The sequence below is a fragment of the Megascapheus bottae genome, chromosome 26 (genome assembly GCF_031878675.1).
Source record: "Megascapheus bottae isolate mThoBot1 chromosome 26, mThoBot2.hap1, whole genome shotgun sequence".
Taxonomy (NCBI): Eukaryota; Metazoa; Chordata; class Mammalia; order Rodentia; family Geomyidae; genus Megascapheus; species Megascapheus bottae.
Window position 1 is genome coordinate 14,484,246 of NC_143534.1, and position 23,306 is coordinate 14,507,551.

Sequence of the window (23,306 nt, forward strand, 5' to 3'; positions counted from 1 at the left end):
TAACATGATCATCTTTCAGACAAAATTATAAAATAAAAGATAAGTATTATTATCAGTAAAATAAATAAATAAATAAATATTAAAAAAAAGAATACTACTCATAGCCACATCTGTGTGCTTTCTCCTTTTCTAGAGGTAGTCACTTGAACTCTTTCAGATGCTCATTGTTTTTACTTGCCTCATTGTCAAATAGCCTATTCTGTTATTTTTTATATTTCTTTTAATAAGACTAATCAGTATAAAGGCAAAGGTAGAGAAGATTGCTGTATGAGGCCAGCTCAGGCAAAAATGCTTAGAAGCCCCCATAGCTGAGCACAGTAGCACATGTTTTTATCATCTCAACCCTCTGTGGGAGGGTAAGAACAGGAGGACTGAGGTCCAGGGCTATCCTGGAGCCAAAAAGTCTGTTCAATTCTGTCTTCATGAAAGGAAGTTGGATGGCCTGGTACATGCCTATGGTTCCAGCAACAACAGAAAATCAAAAGTAGGCAGACTACCATGGCTCATGCAAGCATCTGGTAAGGATATAAAATCCTATTTCAAAACTAACCTGCAGAAACTAAGACTGGGATTGTAGCTCAAGAAGTAAAGCACCAGCCTATCAAGTGTAAAATTCTGAGAAAAGAAAAATGGAAGGAAGGAAGGACTCACAATCAACATAAAAAGAAAAGAAATACAACAAGAAGACTCCTTGGGTTTTCCTTTAAAATTTCAGTCCTTTTTTCCCGGTAAACACAACTCCTCCTAACATTTTACAAATTTAACATACCACTATTGAACACTTACTCTATTCACTTATTTGTATATATTCTGACTCCTGCAATAATTAATAATAACTGTTACCTTCCTTGCTGAGCAATATTTTGATTTGATTTGGATGTCATTCTGTTTGCTTGTCTTTGTACAAAATTTGTTCACTATCCACAAACTTTCCCTCATGTGCCTGAGCTCAAAGGTTCAATTTTAGGAGTTAACTTTCATCACTTTCATCTTGTTGGCAATGTCAAAGGTAACTTACAAATGGGTTGACTGGACTCAGGAATTAACTAAGAGCAGGATAAAAGCTGAGTATCCAGGTCCCTTCCCCCACTTTGCACCTTGTCCTTTGATCTCAGCCATTTTCTCCTACCTTCACATCAAAATCTCCCTTTCAGAGAGAGCTATGTTTCTTTATCTGGCACACAGAAACAAGTGACTGAACTGACCTGCAGCCTGGAGTCTAACAACTTAGCTTTTAGCAATATCTCCTTTGACCATTTCTATTCTAGGGGCAGAGGGTTCCAGTCCCCAGATAGTTCTTTCTTAACCCACAACCTAAAGTTGAAATTATTTTTCTTAAACCGTGAAATTATTTTTCTTCTTCAATAATCCTTTAGTAGATAACCTTTAGTAGTTTCCTTCAGTGAGTTAACTTTGATTGGTGTAGATTATTTGTACACCAACAAAAATAGTTTGGTTTCATTATGTTTCTATAACTGCTTATAATGTGCCCAGATCAAAATTTACTTCCTTCATTACTGTTCTTTTATCCTCTGTCTCCTTCTTTTTAAAACAATTGTTAGCAAGTTTCATTTTTCTCTTTTCATATAGGTTTATAAAATACTTTGATCTTGGACTCTCTGCATTGTGCTCACAGTGGGAATGAGAGGTAGCCAATACCTATCTTCTATAGAGGAAATCATGTGTTGAATGCCATCTCCAAGAAAGCCAAGTCTTCTAGGCATGATGAGAATTCCTCTAAGACAATAAAACCATCTCAGAAGTTCCAGATGCTCTAAAGAATTCAAGATAATAAAGTAAAATAAAGTACTTTGATCTTATTCATCCCTCCCCTACTCTATCATCCTCTCCTTTCACTTTCCCCCTTCTTAGATAATTCATTTTTGTCTTGAATGTCTTCCATTGAATGTTACTGTTCTTCCTAAAGATCTTGGTTCTCATTTTTTTTCAGCTTTTACACAATCCACTCATACCATGGACATGCCATATCTTTTATGATTTTATTAAAATAAGAGTGATGATTTTCTTCCTCCTCAAGACTTTGCTCTCCCCTGAGTAGCTTCTGCTTTGTTTGCATTGTGTACTTTTTATTGCATGCTCTTCTCTGATGATCAGTGATCCTATGGAGTTTAGAATTATGTTAAATGTTAACTTGAAGGCCCATATGTGAATGACGTGTATTAACTGTGTCCTTTGTTGCTTAGAGATCTACTGTATTGTTTGAAGATCTTGAAAACAGTATTTTCTCCCATTGGCCTACTCTGGTTGCCTAGAGTAGACTCTGCCGATAGATGCAGAGTGAGAAAGAGCCTGGAACTCTACTGGAAGCCAAGTGGCTGAGGTGGGGGAGGAGGGAGAAGGAGTAGTTCTTAACATTCAGTATACAATCCCATAGCTTCCTAATACCATCTGCATCCTCAGTTCCTCCAAAAGTCCTAAGAGAATCTCCTAAACCTCCATCCTCACCTAAAACTGATAGGTAATTTCAACCAGAATAACTGAATCATGGAATAATAATGGGATCCCTCTTTAAAAGGTATGCATAATGTTCAACAGAACCACAAAGGAAATGCTGACTTTCTTGCTCTTGGTAATGTGTGGGCCCAGGTCATGAGGTAGAAGAAAGCTGCTAGCATCTGCAAAACAAAGTCCTATACAGAGGCCAAACTGTGAGAAGTTGTAACCTTCAGCAATGACCTTCAGCCATCCAGAACTGACCTTACATGAGACCTTGACTTACATTATTAACCATCTCTGTCCCCAGTCTGTAACTATCTATTGGCCATACCCAGCCAAAACCCTTTGCCAAAGATCATCTTAGCCTATAATTCTACAGGAAGGAGAGAGAAATTTTTAGCTTTTTTATTTCATCTACAGCACACAGTACCTGGCCATTATAGATAATGACATTTGACAATTGTGAGCATACGCTTGGTATAAAAACAGACATGTTTTGATTTCTCAGATCGTTATTCTGTTTCAGAATCGTTAAACCATAAATAAAAATAAATCTGAAAAGGAATAAGCTGAGGAAGATACCTGATAGCACTGTCTTAACACCATAAAACCTGTCTATAAATGTCCTGAAACTTTCAAGCTGAAGAATTATAATCTGCTGATGGAAATCTACAATCATGACAAGGCTCAAGAATAACGACTAGGTAATGAAAAGCTGTCAAATATGAGGCCAAAATAGGCCTCAATTGCTTTTTTTTAAGAACAGAAATTTAGAACCTAATGTTTCTACTACCAAATCTTTCAAAAATTCAAGTTTGGCTTGTACTGATTAGTTTTCCAAGTCTTCATCAGGCCTTTAAGGACCAAAGAGGAATTTAACTGCTTTGCAAGGATTTAAGAAGTATTATGATAGCTTTTGAGCTGGAAGAAAAAGCAAATGAGCTAAGCCAAGAGTCTCTTTCCAGAAAGAATTTTCTATGATGTTCTTCAACTGTAACACCCATAGAAGTTCCACATTCAGATGTTTCTTTCTAGAATTACCTAATTAGTTTGATAATTAAGCTCTTTTATTCTCTGTAGTTTGCAATATTTACCCAATCTATTCTAATTATTTATAAAAAAATATTTCATATGGGAAGATCATCAAAGTTAGCATTTTTTACAGGGACTTAGATTTTTAAAACTATAAGTGACCAATCTTTAAGTTACAAGGACCATATGAAATTATGTAATCTCCAAATCCAATTGCATATTTTTGGAAGAATTTGTTACTATTTGGAACAGATAAATCTTTAATAGGAAAAAAATCATCATTTCAAAGATATTCACAATTATATTAATAAACTAGAAATCAAAATACTTATCAATCCTTATTCACTGACTACAAGATTCACAAGTGCCATTAAATGTCTTTATTTCAAAGAGATGATTAAATACAATTACTTGCACTAAACTAAATACAAACTGGGATGAAAGAGACACAACATGTTCCATTGCCAAAAGGTTTAATTATTTTATTTTATTTTTTTTCTTTTATTTTTTATTGTAATTAATAGAAGGGTTACATGTGAAAGGGTATCAATGTATGTGAATTAATGCACCTTCTATCTGGCAAATATCAGGTTTAATTATTATAATGGTCAAAATATTCAATGAAGTTTTAGAAAAACAGATAATATAAAGAGACCCTAAGATAGATAGATAGATAGATAGATAGATAGATAGATAGATAGATAGATAGATAGGTAGATAGATGATTTAGTTTCAGTAATGACTAGCAGTATAGAAAACTAACTAAGGCACAAAATGGAAGTCATGCTATTTAGGTCCTGCCAAAAAGAGCAGCATTGGCCTTCATTACTACTCAGCTTTTAAACAAAAGAGTAGACAAGGGAAATCATTCCACTGGAAAAGTGCTTGTCTAGCATGTGCGAGGCCCTGGGTTCAATCCCCAGCACAACATAATGAAAGCAAAAATAAAAATAAAAATACACATGTATTCATCATTCTACAGAAAAGCCCATAGGGTCTAATACGCACTAGCTCTGTGCTAGGAGAAATAGGCATGGCATATGCTATGCCTTCCAACAATTTATGATTCAATTAGGAAGGAAAAATACCAACAATATAATAACTAAATATAAAACAATATCACAGACATCACACACCTATGTATTGTCATTTAAAAAGTGTTTGAATAATCATAGTCGTTGTCTTTCTTTTGGAAAAGTCTATTAACAAATCTAATCATTTTTATAGTTCACTCAATGCCAAGCACGACATTATTGGGGGCTTGCACACAATAAATATTAACATATTACAATACAAGATTCAGAACACAGCCAGACTCAGCAGTACAAATAATTCAATAAAAAGAAAAGAATCCTTTGTCTCTGAGCCATAAAAACAGTACAAGGCATTCATATTTCTTTTGGCAAGATGAATTTTCAGAAGGCTTAAACAAGGAAATACAAAACTGATTCTGAATAAAACAATAAATATTTTAATGAAATGATTAAGTGCTAATCGCTGAGAAAATAAATGATTCAGCATTGCTGCAGATTTGCCTCAAAACTTGGCTACAAGTGGCTAACAAGGAAAACTAATCACAACAGATGTAATCACTTGAGCTGCTTCCACTATCTTTCCTCAGCGTTCCCTCTTGCTGGACAGCCTTTTCCTCCCCTTCTTCATTCTTTTATCCACTGCTCATTGTTCTCAATGACAGCTATGAATCTCCACCTATGACAGCTCAAAGTTCTCTCCAGAGACTTACACTTGAATACCCAACCGCCATCCAGATTCCTTCACAGTGATGTCTACCAGACATATCAAACCTAAAAGCAAAAACAAAACAAAAAACCCTTGAACAGGAATCTTCATCATCTTATTTGGTATTCCAACTCCATCATTCCATCCAGACTTCTAGATTTTTTTTCTGACCCACTCATTGCTCCGTGATCTGGAAATATCTGGAATTCAAGAGGGATTTACCTTTCAATATATCCTAAATCCCATCACTTGTCAACTTCATTAGTGTCACTTTCAGCCAAATCACCTGCACACTCTCATCTGTGCTATATTTGATGTCCTGGAATAGAATCTTAAAGCAATGGCCAGACGGAAATTTTAAGCATCGATCACATCATGTCACTCTTCTGCTAGAAAATCTCCAGTGACTTCACGGTTCATTTATAACAAAAGTTGAATCTCCAGTGCCTTTCAAAGCCCTATAAAATAATCTGCCCATTGGGAAGCTGGGGGGTGTTCTGCCCTTCTTGTGAGCCCACTGGATTCCTATGCCTGCTTGGATCCGATTCCTAGTCTCAAAGAGCCTTCCGTGGTCTCCCTTTTGACTAAAGGACAGTCTGCTATCAAAATCATTTCATTATGTCTTCCACAACACTTGAAGCCTTCTAACATTTATTTGTTGACAAGTAATGCTCACTCTTCTTTTTTTTTTCCTAAAGATCTCTAATCTTTTTTTTTGTGCCCAATTCAGCACATAGTCCAAATCTGTTCTTGTTAAATAACAGAGAAAAGAACGAATATTCAGCTCAACCATGACCCAGTGGCTCTGGTCAAGTCCTTCGAAATCATCCTCAACGCCTCCTTCTCCCCTGCACCCACCTCTTCAACTCAGCAGAAACATCTTGTCCTTCCTGGTTCTAGTATGCATGCAAACGCATCCAGAATGAAGCCATTACTCATCCCATTGCTTGGCTCTGATATCAACAAAATAGTTTATGGAAGGTAGCCGAACAGCTTTCTTTCTTTCTTTTTGTTGTATAAAGGAGTAGCCTTTCATCCAAGCCGTTTATAAATACCGTGCATCTTCACTGATGGCATTGCTTCCACTCCCAACATTCTCCCCACCCCTCCCAACCTACTCTGCGCTTTGTTTCTCTTAATTTTAGCCTATCTGTTGACTGCTTTGTAATTTAGCTAAGCAGTTTAGTGCACAATGCATCTTGATCTGTGTCATTAATTCAACATCTTCAGCCACCTCACCCCATTTGTTCCCTTACATTTCTCAATTCTGTGTCCCCCTCCTACCTTCTTAACTAAAGCAATATGGCAGGAAGCAAACATAAAGGGGATCCAATAGGGAAAGATGAGGTCAAAGTTTCCCCCTGTGCAGATGACATGATTCGGTATTTAAAGAACCCTATAGACTCCACTCCCAAGTTAGTCGAGCTGATAATTTGTTCTGCTCTAATCCTAGTGAAGGGATCTGTCAAGTAATAATAAATATCTGCTGAATAAATGAGTAAATGAATGAATGAATGAAATATTAAGATATTTACTTTAGCCCCTTGGCTACATAAAGTGACCAATTGGGATAGAGTTGTTACATAATATTAATAAACACTAAATTCTATTTGGTGGATGGCATTTTGCGCAGCAGAGTAAATCCTAATGCCATTTAAAACAATCCATGCTGTAATTTGATTCCATATAAACACATATATATTTAACAAGTTTGAGGTATAAGAATCACTAAGTCTTTTATGAAAATCTGTACCCTTCTTTTAAAAATAATAATACTGCTGTTTTATATTGAAATCCTTTTTCTTCTTCTCTCTCTATTACTCCATTACCTCATATGAAATGTCTACTATGTATAATAATTTCTGAAGCAAGAGGAATTAGTCCCAAAACAAGGTTTCATTTGAGACTGGAGTCAGAAATCATAATCACTTGGATACAGTCCCATCACCCAGATGCTGAACTGAAAGAATGATTTCTGTTTTCTTCTACTACAAATGTTTCTATCATAGGTAATACTTGGCTAAATATACACGGCTAAAGTAGACAAACCCAACTCTAAATATTGAGAAAGATTTTATCTATAAAGCTTCAGTGTGTTATTTCCTGCAACATATTATGCATTTCTTAGATAATAACCAGAGGAAAACAGTGATGAAATGAAAGGAAAATACACAGATATTTCATATGATTACTTCTGTTGCTTTTAATCTTGCCTTGGATTTGGGTTTCAATTGTGCTGCCATTAATTTTGATTTGTGATGAAGTTTTATTAAATGTTGACCTTCTTCCCTCTGTTTTTTTTTGTCTAAGTGCTAACCATGTGGAAATAATTACAATGTGCCATTATACATACATGAGCTGTTTTCTTAGCCGAGCATAGAAACATCTTTGAGAATTGGATAAAATCGCCATGGTGGTGTATGCAGTAATCCCTGAGCTATTTGCTAAATATTTGAGCAAACAGACCATTGTTTATTTAGTTCTTGTTAGCTCCCTATGTGCATCCTTGGAATGAGGTGGGAGATTTTCTCTTTGATATTAAAGGAGGCCTTCATCAGAATATCCCAAGTCTGTACTAGAGAAGCTACACAATAATGCTTTAAAAAGATTTTTTTCCTCTGATTCCTCACCTCTGTCCAGCAACCCACCCATAAGTGCCTGGGTATCTTCTGCTGATTTTTGTGTTTTCCTATTCTCACCAATTCATAGGAGCACTGAACAATTGTAACATTACATTTTCATTGCTGAAAGACGTGTTCCTCTGGAGATTAAAAGACTTTAAGAAATACCATGTGTTCCACAGTAAAATGCTCTTTCACACAAGCTGGGCCAAAAGGTCCCAGGTTTGTTTCTGACTGTTCCTTCTCACATCTTCATTTGTAAGTACCTTCCAGTTCACAATGTCAGAAAGAAGTGCTTTTCATTGAAGTTGCACCTTGGCCTTCCTTAACACTCTTCCAAAGACAATTAGAGCATCCAATATAATTTTTTAAAGTCTGTGTGGGTGACCCCATAGTGATTTTCCTAATTGATCTCCCTCTTTAAAATAGCTTTGCTCCTTAATAATCACAGGATCATGGTAGCTTGATACCAACAGAGTTCAATAGCAATTTAATATGGCCTCATCCTGAGCTAGCCAGTCTAGAATAATTGTTTTACAGCCTGGGACTGTCCCCACTCATGTTCACTGGGGAAAAATATTCCCAAACTATTTCATGAAAAAAAAAAAACAATCCTGATCAGAATATTCATCAACAATACACTGGTGCTTTGTCTCCACTTGGCGTTATTATTTCAAATTAAAAGTGCACAACATGAAAATTATGTTTCTCAGACAGACTCACGTTCTCAGTGCTTGAGACAAGGCCATTTTTATTAAGTAGTAACAACTCATCTCCTTTGCCATCTATGTCCTCAAACAGTTTTAAGGGAGAACTGTATAAATAAATAAGATTATTTACTAATAAACTTTCCAAATCATTTCACACACAAAAAAATGTAAAGAGCAGAGCACAAAGGGAATACAAAGCTATACCAATATTACTAACATTAGTGGATACTAGTGGATTCCTAGGTATTTCATTCTTAATAATTTGCTAATTTGTAATTATATATTCAGAGATTTAAAATTAATTTGAAAATATGTCTTCCCTTGGATATCATATTATTTTTAGTTTTAGAATATAGGCATTTGTAAGTTATTTTCTTAAAGATCTGACCATATGTTGTCTATACTGGTCTTATCTTGCTATTTTTATTTAACATTGCTTTCTGTTGATATTTCTACATCACATGCAAATCTTCTTTCTTCCTCACAGACTCACAAGTTTCCTTTATATAGATACCATTTTTTCCACCATACTTTTCTAATCATACAAATTAGGTCATTTCTAATTTTACATTGTTACAAATAATGCTGTGACAAATAACTTTTCATATTGTACATTTTGCATACAATCATATTTTCACAATAAAGTCCAAGAAATACAACTGCCAAGTTAAGTGGTAAAGACATTTACAAATGCCAATCCTCTCTCATTTTACACCATCCTGTATCTGAAGAGGTATATTTGAGTGCTTATTCCTCCACAGCTCTGTCAATATCTCTTAACTCTTCTCCCAACTTTGTCTTAATTTATAAAACAGATCCCTACTAAACTTTACCTAGTGAAATTCACCTTTTTGCAAGACTCCTCAAAACAGTAGAAATGTGAAGAGTAATAGAAATGTGAAATCTACGGTCCTTTTTACAGGCGAGTGGGTGGTTGAAATGACTAGAAATCAAAGCCCCTTCACTAATTCAGCCCAAAGAAAGATAGAATACTTATTCTATGAGAAGTTGAGGAAGCATGAGTTAGTTGCACGAAACCTTACTGCGGTGACAAAATAGTGAAATAGTCATGTTACAAGAGGAAGGGGTATGTCTAGGACAGGGTGAGGTCCACATAAATCTCAGCTTTCCAATTTCCACATAACTTACAATAACTTGAGATTTGTAAGGGATAAATTCTCCATCAGCACAAGAGAATGGGAGGGATGAAGGGTCACCTAATCTTGTGCTGCACGTGGGGGACCTCGTACCTCCCTTTTTTCCTCCTCTTTTTGACTTCAACTCAGGACCCACTGCTTGCTAGGTAGTGGCTCTGTCACTTGAGCCATGCCCCACTCCCTTTTGCCTTTTGCAGTGTTTTAGATGGGCTCTTATGCTTTTTGCATAGGTATGAGCCATTATCCCTGGATTGTTGATTGAGATGAAGTCTGACTTTTTTTCACTAGGGCTGGCTTCAAACTATACAGTTCTCTACCTTCTTTACTTGATCCTAAATATGACCAACTGCACCCAGTGAGGATTTGCTATTTTTAATAGCAGGAGAGTCTTGATTTGATGTGAAATCTTATCTTTAAAACTTGTAACTAAATCAAAATAGCAATAATAGAGCCAATGTGGTTAATTTTCATAAAACCTGATAAAAATTGTTTTGGAAGGAAGAGAAGGACAAGGAAAAAATACTGGGGTGAGTTTGATGGAGACATATTATACGCAATGGATGGAAATGTAACGAAATGCCCCTTTGTACAAAAAAAAGTTAGAACCATCCCACATATCATGGAGAAAAAATAGCATAGGAGATTTGACCTCCAGGCTACCAAATGTATTATAAGACTCTCTGTGGGTGGTGATTTCATACAGTTGATTCGCACAGATGATTCACACAATTCAGTGAGAAAGTCAGGTGTATCAAGGCACCTTGAATGCTTTAAAGGCCTGTGCCATCTTCATTGATAGAATGGTCTTTGGTCCATAATACAGACTTTGTTCCCTAACAGCTGTTGAATAAACACAGATGCACAAGACTGTAGTCTTGTACCCCAGTCACTTTCAAAGCTCACTTTTACTTGCCATGTTTTCCTGGGATGCAGATTCTCAGCTACAAGTAAAGGTTCTGGTGGTTTACTGGGTAGATATTCAGGAACAACTCCTGCAAGACAAAGATGGCAGCATACTGAGCAGAGAAAGTAGATGGTTGCAAACAGGCATCCGGTCTGCTGGAGCTCTGAAGCTGGTTTGGCTCTTCATGGGCCTATGTGGAGGTTGAGAATTGAGTCCATCATTAGCAATGAGTTCCCCATGTAAAGGTGCTACGGTCTCATCAGGTGAGCCGAGGCAGCTGACAACATGAGCTCCTTCACATGCAACGTCCACTATACTGAGCAACTTTCAGTAAGCAGAACTGCATGGGAAATCCAGCACAGGCAAATGAATTGCTCTGGTGGTGAATGGCATTCAGAATCCCATGCTTCCCTCTCCTTTCCTCTTTACTGTCTTCTCCAGGGTGCAGAAACAGCTCTCAGAAGTGACTTGCCTCCACCCAAGGAATCTTCATTTAAGACCCAAATAAGGAAGGGTCTTTAAACAAGAGCTCAGACCTGTAGCCTTTCACTTTTCACTTCAGTGATGGAAAACCCAAGCTCTACCTGAACCACCCTGACACCCCCAACTCTCTTCCTGGAAGAGAGCCACGCCACCTCAGGACACCGCTTGTATAATGTATATCACCTCTTGAATTCAGGAACATTCTTCGATAGGATTGAAATGACCTAAAAAAAGAATCACGATCAAGGGTTCTTTCATTTGAAAGGATTCATCTCGGTGGGGATTGTTCAGGTTTTCTGTCTCAGAGAAATCTCCACAGCCTACTTGGCTTCCTCTTTGAAGAACAGTATAATTATAGAAAAGAACAGAAAGCACCATGCAGATTACAGCGGCTCCTAGGCCTTGGTGCTGAATTGAACAGCATTCTGATGCCCTTCAGTTCACCTTGCAACATGTGCTTTCTCAAAACTGGAAACTTAGTTTCAAATGAGGCCTTATTAGCTGAGCAATTTTATTTTATTTTTCCTTTAATGCCCTGTCTTCCCAGTCTTGTTTTTTAGAAGTTCATTTGTCTTGTTACTTGTTTATTTTTCTTAGAAATTGCCTCTCTCTCAGGTTCTTTGATGTCTTTGTCCGAATACACAATGATACTCTTGAATCATGACTATCATATTTTTTAAGAAGTATTACCAGCTATACCACATCCATCATTCACAAGCTTTTGCCACCAAATAAAGTCAACTGTACATTGATGATGTTTTGTTGTCTTGCTTTCCTGACAATTTCCCCACCTCTCCTCAGCCTTCCCCGACACAACAATGATTCATACACCAGGCACAAAGGGTGCTTGGAGCCCAATTCTGCTTCCTTGAGCAGCAATAGAATGCAATGTGCTCATTCTTTTTGCTCGCCCTGCGGACTCAGCTAAAGCATGATAACTGAAAGGTTTCAAACATCAAATTCAGAAGATGGTTTCAGGATAGCATTGGAGCAAGTGCTTCCACTTTATCGACACATTGTTCAGGCTCACAGTTCATATCATATCTATGCAGCCTGTGCCAGGTTCAGGTGTCCACCTGGGAAAAGGTGACATAGAATAGCAGAAAAGTGTCCCACCACACAACCACAACCCTGCAGGAACCAAAGACAAGTCGCCACCTTGTTTGTCAGCTGTTATCTTGTCTTTTAAAGCACAAACTTCTTTGGAAAAAAATAAGGAGTGATTTGTTTTTTTTCTAGGCTTGGATTATTAAAATTTCTGCAAGATAGTACACAAGTCAGTTGCTTCTTTAAATGAGAACTATTTTCTCCCCATAAGGTAAGTCTCTATCTGTAAATTCTAAGCTTCCAACTGAAGTCACCAGTCACTTCTTACACTGTCCACACCCTATGCCTGCCCTTGAAAAAAAAAAAACCTTAGGAAATTTGTCATAGACAGCCTCTCCTGCCTCTGTGAACAAAGAACCATAGCAGGAACATTATCACCACCCAGAATGCAACAGCTTTCCAGGCACTTAACTCTCTTTCCTACCAGGGCAGCCTTTGCCAGTTTGTTTGTTTGTTGAGATAGGATCTCTCTATATAACTCATCATGACCTCCAACTTAAGATTTTCCTGCCTCTTCACCTCTGCAAAGGTGCCAAACTAATTCACCCCAACACTGGCTGTCATCTTTTAATCTCATCAAAACATCATAGACTGTTAACCCTGACCAAAAAAAAAAAAATGCTCACGATTTCAGCCACAACTCTACTTCCCATTATTTCATGGGTAATTGGAGATAAGAGGGTCATGTACTTCTCTGTCTAGGCTGGCATTGAATCTCAGTCCTCAGATTTGAGCCTCCTGAGCAGCTAAAATTGTAAGCAGGGACCACTGATATTAGGCAATTTGTTGTTGTTGTTTTAAACTGGAAAATTATCTCAGCTATAAAGTTGGAGTTCAAATGTTTTTTTAAAAAAATGTATATATTGGGGGCTGGGAGTTTGGCCTAGAGGTAGAGTGCTTGCCTAACATGCACGAAGACCCAAGTTTGATTCCTTGGTACCATATACATAGAAAAAAGCAGGAAGTAGGGCTGAGGCTCAAGTGGTAGAGCTCTAGCCTTGAGAAAGTCCAAGGACAGTGCTCAGGCCCTGAGCTCAAGCTAAGGACTAACCCCCCCCCAAAAAAAGTCTATTTTTTTTCTTTCTCACTCCAGATACCTTCTATGAAGATCTGTCTCTATCAAGATCTGAAAGCTATACTCTTTAAAGTCACAACCAACTGGTTCAATTTGTGTAGCTTAACTGGAACAAGACACTTCTCTTTGTATTTCATCAGCCACATCATTAAATTAACTTCAGACATTCCATGTATAAAAATACTGCTTGTTTAGAACAGAGCTGAAAAGACACATGTCATCTAGAAACTCTCCCAGCGTCACTTTTGACAGCCACCAGATCTCATTAAAGGAAATACAGAGAGCAAAATGCTTGTTTGTGTCTTCAGCGACATATTTGGTCATCTTACCACTTCTGAAAGTCAAGAGATGAGATAGTATCTTTATACAATGCATTATACATAAGCCCAGATTTGTGGTATTTATAAACCAATCCATTTGAACAACAATTAAAAGGAAATTAGTTTTTAAATTTGAAGGGACTATCTTAGTCTCATTTTCTTTATTTTACAGATTAAGTAACTGGGGATAGACCTACTTGCCAAGATAAAGAGGCCAAGCAATCAACTGCCTTTACCACCATACATACAAAACATTCTCTCTGATCTCCTCCCTCAGTGAGCTTCTTCACTATGTAACTGTCTTCAAAAGGACCAGTAATTACTTTGTACCAAAGCATCTCACAAAATAACCTGCTTTGTGAAGGAACAATAGTGTGGCAGGTACAGATAATTAAATTACCAGTCAGAAGTTATCTCCTTGAAGAACTGAGCTAGTCAGAGAAGTCTCATCTTCTGTGTTGTGCTGTGAGCCACTTTCCGAACAACAGGTTTTTGAAAGAAAGAATCAGAAAGTCATATTTAAAGTTTCTTTTTTGTAGTAAAGACAATGACTGAGTGCTTTTGAATTTTTCAGAAGCACACACTAAATATAGATCTTACATTTATCATATAGTTTAATGCCATTTTATGCCTCTTGATTTTCTTTATTTGTTAGTTAAATATGTGTCAGAGCTATGTCATTTGGAAACAGGTTTCCTAAGAAGAATGACTGAAATAATCTCTTTTATCTGGTAAGCTAATTTCAATGTGAATGGAATCTTGAAATAATGCTTCAGATTGAAAAGTGCTTGCTGGAATGTCTTCTAGGTCACAAGTATTGAAGAATGAGTGATTATTATTTCCATTAAAACTACTTTGCTAAGGAATGAAACAGTAAAGGGGAAACATTTTCCCTCTTAGAAATTCTAAACACAAAAATATACTTGCAGAAGTCCAAAGATCAAGGCCATGCGAGATTATATCAGCAAATGAAGAAAATATCCAGCTCCTTGTTGGAAAAAATGCCAAAAATGAGATTGAAAGTGAAATAAATTTTATTCAGACAGCTTGTATTAGGATCTGGTGGCCAGTCATAGAGTATTTCTTTGGGTTTTTAACCAAGAAGAGAGTTTGTTTTTGTTTATTTTTCTTTGTTTCATTTTTAAGTCAAGGCTACTGATAAAAGGGCAAAGGAAAACCCTAATGAGAAACTATAAAACCTAAAGTTAGAACCTATAAAAAAGAGTTTAGGGGAAATGAAATTTTGGTACATAAAGTTTTAACCAGCCTGTTGTTGCCAAACAAATTTGTTTCTCCAAAGGACAGATCTAGTAGCTCCAAATGTGACTAACAAAATAAAGCAAAATATATTTAATATAGATGTTATAAAATGAAACAATCATAGTTCTGATCTCTGACTCCTCACTGGCTGGGATTACAAGCAAGACTCACCATGCTCAGACCTTGAGTACATTTTTTTTTGCAAATGAGCAAAGACTGTTTTTGACTTCTATATCTTTTGTCTTCTATGTAAGTTTATCTGATTTGGGGAAGGGAAGTGGAAACACAGCAGTGTTGAGGCAAGGGGTGAACTAATTCACTAGAATTAGTGAACACTTACTAGATACTGTGTTGAAAATGAAATATACAATTTGTGGGGCAGCAAGTATCCGGGGGGGGGGGGGAAACTCAGACAAACAAGGAAGAGATAATGCTGTTCAAAAAAAAAAGAAGTTCTCAATACCTGACTCACGTAACTATAAGCCCTCTACATATCACTTTCACAATAAAAAGACTTTTTAAGCCTCTTACTTATCTCTTCCTGTAATCAGCACCTGGAACACACTTTGAAAACTATTGCCTAGCTCATTGAGAGGTTGTAATCTGAGGATCATAGTTCAAACCCAGCCTGTGATGAAGAGTCTGTGCTACTCTTATATCACATTTAAAATCCAGAATTGGAGCTGTAGATCAAGTGGTAGAGCACCAGTCTTAAGTGAAAGAAAAAAAAACCTAACAGATGTCTCTCAAGCCCTGCATTCAAGCCCAAATACTGGCACAAAATTTATTTTTCTAATTATTACAAATTAGGGGAAGCATGTTTTTCTTAATATAATTTTTCCGGGTCTTTCCATTTCCTTATAAATGGGGTGATGCCATTCTTTCCGATGAAAACATAGAACTCCATTGTGTATATATACCACATCTTCTTGATCCATTCATCTACTGAGGGATACCTGGGTTGATTCCATATCTTAGCTATGGTAAATAATGTTGCAATAAATATGGTTGTATGGGTAGCTTTAGTATGGTCTTGTTTGTGGTCATTTCAATTTCTAAGTACATAGGATCATATATAATAAAGTGTCTCAAAATGAACCCCAATAATTGGAAACAAGAAGTTCTTATTATGTCCTGTATGCAGTTATTTCTGTTTTTTTCTATTTCCATTTTCTGTACCCTTTGTCATGTATATAAGTTTATCTGATCTGTGGAAGGAAAAGAGAATCACAGAAACAACAGAACAAAGGATGAACTAATACAGAATGAGACACACCAAACACTATGTCAGAAATGAGCTATACAATTTGGGGGAAAAGTAGGGAGGGGTAAGCAGAAGAAAATGAGGAAGAGGATAACAGTGTTCAAAAAAGGAATGTACTCATTACCTTACTTTTATAACTGTAAATCCCTGGTTCATCACCTTTGATATATATGTATATATATATACATGTATACATATGTATATATATATTTATGCAATTTAACATCTTAGAGTCCTAATGCTTTTCTCATATCTCCCATCCCATAAAATAGACCTAAATTAAATGAATGCAACCCATATCACCAGTGGCTGGAAGTCTGGCTTTTTCCATCCATTGGACACCTAGTTATGGTGGTCTTGTTTCTGGTCTCTCTGAGCCTCACCAAATCCCCCATTATCTCAGGATCCAGACTGCTCTGTCTTGGCTTTCATTATCTCCGCATAGGGCAGAGATACTCATTCTAGAGACAAAACAAAATTATATTTGGCAATTTTTATGTATTTCTCATTAACACTTAGAAATTCTAAGCCCTGATATTAAGCAAGAACAACCTGAGCCATGGGCAGGAAGTAAATCCCCCCAAATCCCATACAATTAATTGACCTAGACAAGAATAATACAGAGGTCATCTTTGATCATCATTATCTACAATCCAATTCCCTGTCTCCTGAGCCTTGGTATGCAAAGAAGCCTCCGTTCCTGACTCAATAAGACAAAAGTACTTGTCTTTCACGGGAAGCTAAAAGGATCTTTATTTGTGTGCTACTTTTTTGTTTGTCCTTCATTAAAGCAATAGAAGTTCTATGATAAACGTGATTTGGGCTTAATCTCAACTGCAAGTTATTCAAGAGTCAACTCTGTACTTGTCTTTTTTCAGTGGATTTTACACAGCCACTCATTCAAGGGATTCCTTAGGAATTAAAACGGCAGAGGTGGGGAGAGTGGAGAGAAGGCCTAGGTTGTAGCTCAGAGCTAAGGCACTTGCTTAGCCAGCAGAGACCCCAAACCCCTACCAAATGGGGTTCCATCCCCAGCATCCCTATCTAAAAATGTTCAAGGATTATTCTTTGCTTTTCCTCTTAATTTTTTACCCAAACAAAATGAGTTAATATTTCTCACAAAAAACCAAACAGTTTACAACACCACTCTACATACATTTAAATGCCTTTCTTTGGAAACCAAAGATGGGTCAGATGGTGAAATGGGGATATTGATCTAACCTGTGCAACTTGAGCATGTAGTGAGTGACAGGAAACTATGGCTTCTTGTCTTCATGGTAGAGAAAGGTAAATCCTCCTCCCACCCAGATGAGGGCATTCCTGAATTCCCAGATGCAGAGGTGGTGACCTGGATGATTGATGACTGAACCTATCAGTCCTGTGCCCTGAACTTGCCAAGACTCTGGAGTTCCTGTGACCCTGCCTGCTGGCCCTGACTTTACTTAGGGCCAGACTAGCTTAGCACCATTACACCCTGCCTCATGTCTCCTGTCTCATGTCTCCCAGCTCTCTTTCAGTCACCTTGGCATCCGACTTCAGCTCTCCACTGCACTTGATCTGGTTTGTTGGTATTGTTTTTCTGCTCTTTGTCTCCGCTCCTGCTCTCATGGCTCAGTTTCCTGGCAATGTTAAGTATATTCGATGGGCTACACATCTTTGTGACAAGGGCTGCCTGTAGTCACCAGCTTTGAAATAAAGACTTCCATTTCAGCCTCTCAAAAGGTGGCTTCCATTTTAGTCTTTTGAGGAAACTCCATACGGATTTCCAGAATGACTGAACACATTTACATTCCCACCAACAGTGTAGTAGTGTTTCCCTTTTGGCCACATCCCCACCAGCATCTGATATTGTTAGTTTCCAAAATGATGTACAGTTTTACAATTGTACAGCAATGCATGAAAATGTCAGCTGATTTGCATTCTCGATAGCATTTAATACTGTCAGTTACTTAAATACATGAAAGCCTCTAATTATGGATCTCATTTGCATGTTGAACATTGTTTTATGTGTTTATTGTCAATCTACATAGCCTATTTGTTAAATGTCTGTTGCACATTTCTCAATCATTTATATTATTGAAAGGCAAGATTTTTGTCTCTAACTAGCTAAAAAACTGCTTTCTTCTAGTTCAAAATAAGATTCAGAAATTTTAAAACTGGAATTTATGGGTGGTAGGCATTTTATTGTCACTGAAATGACACACTCATGCATATGTATATACATCTACATCTACATTTCTCTATCTCCTGACCTACGTATAAATACACTAATGTTTTCAATTCCAGTCCCTCACCCCAGAGTATGTTCTAGCCTATCCTTTTCATACTTATGCTTTCCACTCCAATGATAAGCCACCACATTCTATCAGCAAATTACATACAAATTCAAGAACCTAAGAACATTGCAATATTAAAATTCCATTTCCTGCAAAATCTCATAGTTATTTTGTCTGCAAAAAAATAGCTAGTCCTTTAGATTTAAACAATAGTTTTCACAACACATAGTAAAGATACATTTTAAAATGTTTATAAACACATCCTGGGACCCAGGACTCATACTCAAGACTTCTGTGGCATCTATAAATGTCTGTATTAAAACCTAATATACTATTGCATACATCAGTCAAATGACCTGATGCTTATTTTTTGAGGGAGAATTGTTTTTCTCTTATAGGCTTTCAATGTTAAAGCTACTCCAATCTCAGAAACTGCAAGAACAGTTTCCCATCTCCTAGACTTACATATCCATGGATTCAACCAACTGCAGAATGAAAATATTTGGGGGAAAACTGCATCTATCCCAAATATGAACATCCTTTTCCCTGTGTAGTTACTCCCTAAAGAGTGCATATCAACTATGTCCAAATCATTTCCACTGAATCAGGCATTTTAAGTAACCCAGAGGCATGAAAAGTATGGAGGAGAAATGACATAGATTATGAAATGGCACCTACAAGGTGCCCAATCCACTTAGAAACCAATCAAAAGATAACTGCATTCTCTGTTCCTTCCTTGTCTAGGAAGTCTCATCTTTTAGGAATTCAGTTCTCAATTTGTTTGCATCCACAGGTGAGTCACAGCTTTAAAGAAAAAATAGAACCTGGAAATACCCTTTTCCTTCAAAAATATGGTTTTACACATATTCCTACATTTAAATATTATTTTTCAAAATAATGGGTTAAAATTTAGTGAGGGAAAAGAATGTATTATTTGCTCCTTGTAGCAAATAAAATGACCAAGTGTGCCTCAGTAAGAAGCACATTTCCCCAAAGGAAGTGAAATGACATATGGTGCTCTTTCCAGAAACATAAAGAGGAATAAACACTGCCTTGCATCCTAGTAATTGAAAAATAGCTTTGTTGCTGCTGCTGACACTGGAAATTCCTTGCCATCTGTCTAAAATAGACACCTCCATTGTCATGTATTAAAACAGCATTTACTATAAATGGAGTTGGCTGTAGACAGCAACTGTTTATAATCAAACTTTCATAAAGATTTTTTGGACAGTGAATTGAAAATAACCACAGACCAACAATGAATGGGAGAGGCTCTAAAACTTTATGATCCATCTTAGTCTAGCTTGCATTAGCATCATGGATTTTAATATAAATGCAGTACTGTTATCAGTCTATCAATATATTTTACGAATAGATCTGGACAGTTTATGGCTTAGAAATCCTCTTCCAAGAGTATAATTTACTAATGTTATAACTCAGTACCTCTTCCCCCATCCTGAATAGAGCTACAAAGAACTGGTTCTCTGTGCATCTGAACACTGGACTGGGACATAAAAACATCTGAATGTATTATGTATGCGTGAGACTCTGCTATCTTGCTTTGGTTCAGCCAAGATCAATCAATGATGCAATCTCCTTCAGCAAGGAAAGTAGAACTTTGTTGAAGTTGTCATGGACGGAGACTTCTCTTTACAACATACCAATGTGTATTATATCAATCATTCTCATAATCATTTTTGACTGAGGAGAGTTTATAATTTGATTGGGAAATCAATTGCATGTACTCTAAGCAGATCGATCTTCTAGGAACTGATCGCATACAGAAGCACCATTCTCCAAAGGTAATCATTTTAACTTTTTTATTAATTTATTTTTATTTTTAGTGTTATTGCAGAGTTGATATACAGAGAGATTGCAGTCACATGAATCAGCTAATGAGTACAATTCTTTATGAATCACGTCACACTTCCCTCTCTCTTTCTCTCTCCCAGTTTTTTCCTCTTGACGCCACCCACAAGATGTACAGCTCATTTTCCACATGGATAATTATTTCAAACAGAAATTATTGGCCTAGGATTAAAAACGGGGAAAAACAATTACGAAAAGGAAAAATATATATGATTTCATCCCTAATTGCTTATCCAATTATAATCCTTTGCTTTCACTATGTACTGCCAACTTCCCACCTCAGTCCACACCAATGGTGCTCCTCTAGGCACCCTAGGCTTTGGTTTGGCAGAGTGACACCTGTGCCTGGGCAAGTGACCTTCTCCTTTAAATGCTTTCTAATAAGTGAGTAGCATGGATATTAACAGCTCATTAATAATGCTCAACATGCATCTAAATAAAAGTCGGTTCTCAGAGAGGTTTGCATGGTGGACAAATTGTAAAGCCTTTGAGGCCCCAGTCAAAGATAGCAACTATAGAGCACAATGTTTTATGAGTGGTTACATTTGATATCTGACAACATAAGTAGCAGAAAACCTTCTTTATTTAGCAGTTATAGTTAGAAAGCCAGTCCACATTGAATACCCTGTGCTGTGTAGTTAAATCTCTTTTCACTTGTGATCCACAGAAAGTAATATGTTTTACAATCTAATTGAATCCAAAGAAAAATCTTGTCTTGCCCCAAGCACTGCACTTAGATCTTGTATATTGGAATTCAATTTCATTTTTGGAAAATTCGTATTTCAGCCCATGTACAATACATCGAATATTTGTGTTCTCCTGAATTCCAGATCTTGAGAACTAAATTCATTTAGGGGTGTGACCCTTGAGAAGGAATTAGGTGATGACATCAGGCCCCAGAGTAAGAGTTCCTTAGGCCCAAGACTACACAGCAAATGTGGAAAGAAGGGGTCAGTCTGTGAAAAGTCAGATCTCCTGGAACCTAGATCAGCTTCCAGAACAGTGAGAGAAAAGTCTCTGTACCTTATAGGCTGCCCAGTCTATTGTGCTTTTAAACAATAGCCTAAATGGACTAAAACCCCATGGAGTGGGTTCCTAGAGCCATGAATTAGTCATAACCTGCAACTCAAGAAAAGTATTAGTCTAGAATGAATCCGTAAATCAAAGAGAAAGCCAGTCTTCTCTGAATAAAGTGTCAATAAGTATTTGAGAGTGAAGGGAGGAATGGAGGCAATGAGGGGAAAGAAAGGGAGTAACAGAGGAGTATATGAAGAGGCTATATGCTAGAGAAGTGGGCCAGGCAGAAAATCTAAGGGACAAATGCTGGAAGGCACATAACATGAGGGATGGTGATCTGTTTGTAACTACTTAGGGGCAGTGTTGTAAATAAGCACCCTCAGTGTTACAAAACATCAGTAACATTGCGCAGCTGTCATAGTTTTGTATCTGGTATATTTTGAAGGATGGAATGAATTTGTTTCATATTGGAGGGATGGAATGCCTTCAGCGAGAGAGAGAGAGAGAGAGAGAGAGAGAGAGAGAGAGAGAGAGAGAGAGAGAGAGAGAGAGAGAGAGAGAGAGAGAGAACGAGAACAAGACATGGCAAAATCATGCAAAAGCTGAAATAGTTTAATAAAGTCTATCTCAATGCCAGAGGGACTACTACATATCATATTTCCCTTCTCCCAGCATTCTCCATGATAGAGAGAAATAAAAGGAGATTTAAAAAACTCAGCAATATTTCAAGGATATTGGATGTCTGAAGACTCATGGGCACATAACTATTTTCTTTGAGTTTCCAAAGTTAGAGTGATTATAGATAGTATTTGGGTCGTCCATACACAATTCACAATTTAAAACCAAGCTGAATGGTGGGGATACGTTATCAAGCTGGATATGTCTGCTGAGAGGAGAATATTCCACAGAACACGTGATTTGCTGAGCATAGTTACAATAAAATCAACCCAGTCCAGGGACTGACCTCCCTCTCTGCTTCACATAGACCTTGAATACTTCAGATCTGAGAACTGGGCTGGCCTTGGGGAGACAAATTCAGCAAAGTAATCTTTGAGCTCAAAGAAATAAATCAACTTTGTCTTCACTTGTGTTAATACCTAACGTCTTAGGGATCAGACATTTGGCTTTGATATTTGGTTTCCAGATCAGAGCAGAAGGAATCTGTTGGAGTCAATATTTATTTTCGACTCCTCTAGCCAGTGTTAGTTTAACCCATACAGACATCTGCTTCCTAAATCAATCACCACCCAAGTGACTGCGGTCAGGGGCCCTCTGGGCTCCCAGCGAGTGCCATGAGAAGCCATGCTTGTCACTGATCTATCCAGCCTCCAGGGAAACCAGAGTGAACCCAAGCCATTTGCTTACCCATTGTTCCTGGGTCATCAATTCATATTTGCTCTTTTGTCCAAGTCTATTGGAAAAGGATAGAAGCCTAAGTCCATAGGGGAGGGACCTCTCCAATCAACTGGACTGAGATTCTACGCCACTGGATCCTCTTACTTGTACATCCAGCTACAAGCAGAAAACTTACCTCCTTGAATGACTCCCTTCCTCTTTCAATGCCATGCATCTCCACCCCTCATCACATCCCCAACCGACACCTAACCCCAAACCCAAACACATCAGGCAGACCCCATGCCAGAATCACCGGCAGATGGCCAAGTCTGGCCATGATTACTTTAACTATCACCTTCCTCTCGCCATCACCATTTCCAACCACCAACTGGCTCAGGCGCCTTTGTGTTATTTCCCTCACTTCAACTCACCTCGTTCTGTCTCTTTCTCACTTTTCAGCAAGGAGGCCCACACACCTGCCCCACGTTGAATACAGGCAGCCTGCATGAGACTATCTTTCTATTGTCACACACACACACACACACACACACACACACACACACACACACACACACACACACACTTTCTTTTCTTGAGGAGGCAGTCATTCTTTTTGAATGATTCGACTGTCCTGAATCATAAATTTTTTAATTTGATAAGGAAAAGGAACTGCATCAAT